Source organism: Halyomorpha halys, unplaced genomic scaffold (genome assembly GCF_000696795.3).
Source record: "Halyomorpha halys isolate HHAL.00 unplaced genomic scaffold, Hhal_1.1 Scaffold991.1, whole genome shotgun sequence".
Classification (NCBI taxonomy): Eukaryota; Metazoa; Arthropoda; class Insecta; order Hemiptera; family Pentatomidae; genus Halyomorpha; species Halyomorpha halys.
This window is the reverse complement of record NW_027115927.1, coordinates 270,757-271,237: the sequence shown is the minus strand read 5'-3', so window position 1 is coordinate 271,237 and position 481 is coordinate 270,757.

Sequence of the window (481 nt, the reverse complement as noted above, 5' to 3'; positions counted from 1 at the left end):
ACATAAATGACATCATTGTATCACCTATAGTTTGATAAGCAACAATCTTCATTTGTTGTTCCATGCAATAATTTACAAACTGTGAACAGGGTTCTAGGAACGATATTGCCATAAAGTTGGTTTAAATATTTCAGGCCCGGTATAAATTATCTTAATGAGCTGAAATTATTCGGGTAGTAAGAGAGGCTGCATTTGTTGCGAACAGTCCCAATAAAGCCATGAATTCTAAATTTACCAAATTTACCGGAGAGCTTGGTGGGACAGAAATTGTGCATTAAATCAACTTTATAGAGGCCGTACAGTTTTACTCTCATCTGCGTTTGAAGAATGGTTATTTCACATCCTATTGCATATTTCATAGTTAGCTCTAGATTTTTGCTTTTAAAAAAATCTTATATTAGTTTAGCATAGTCTACTTCGTTGGTGGATTTTTTTAATACGTTAAATTTTAATTAATTTTGAACCAAAATGAATATATGGA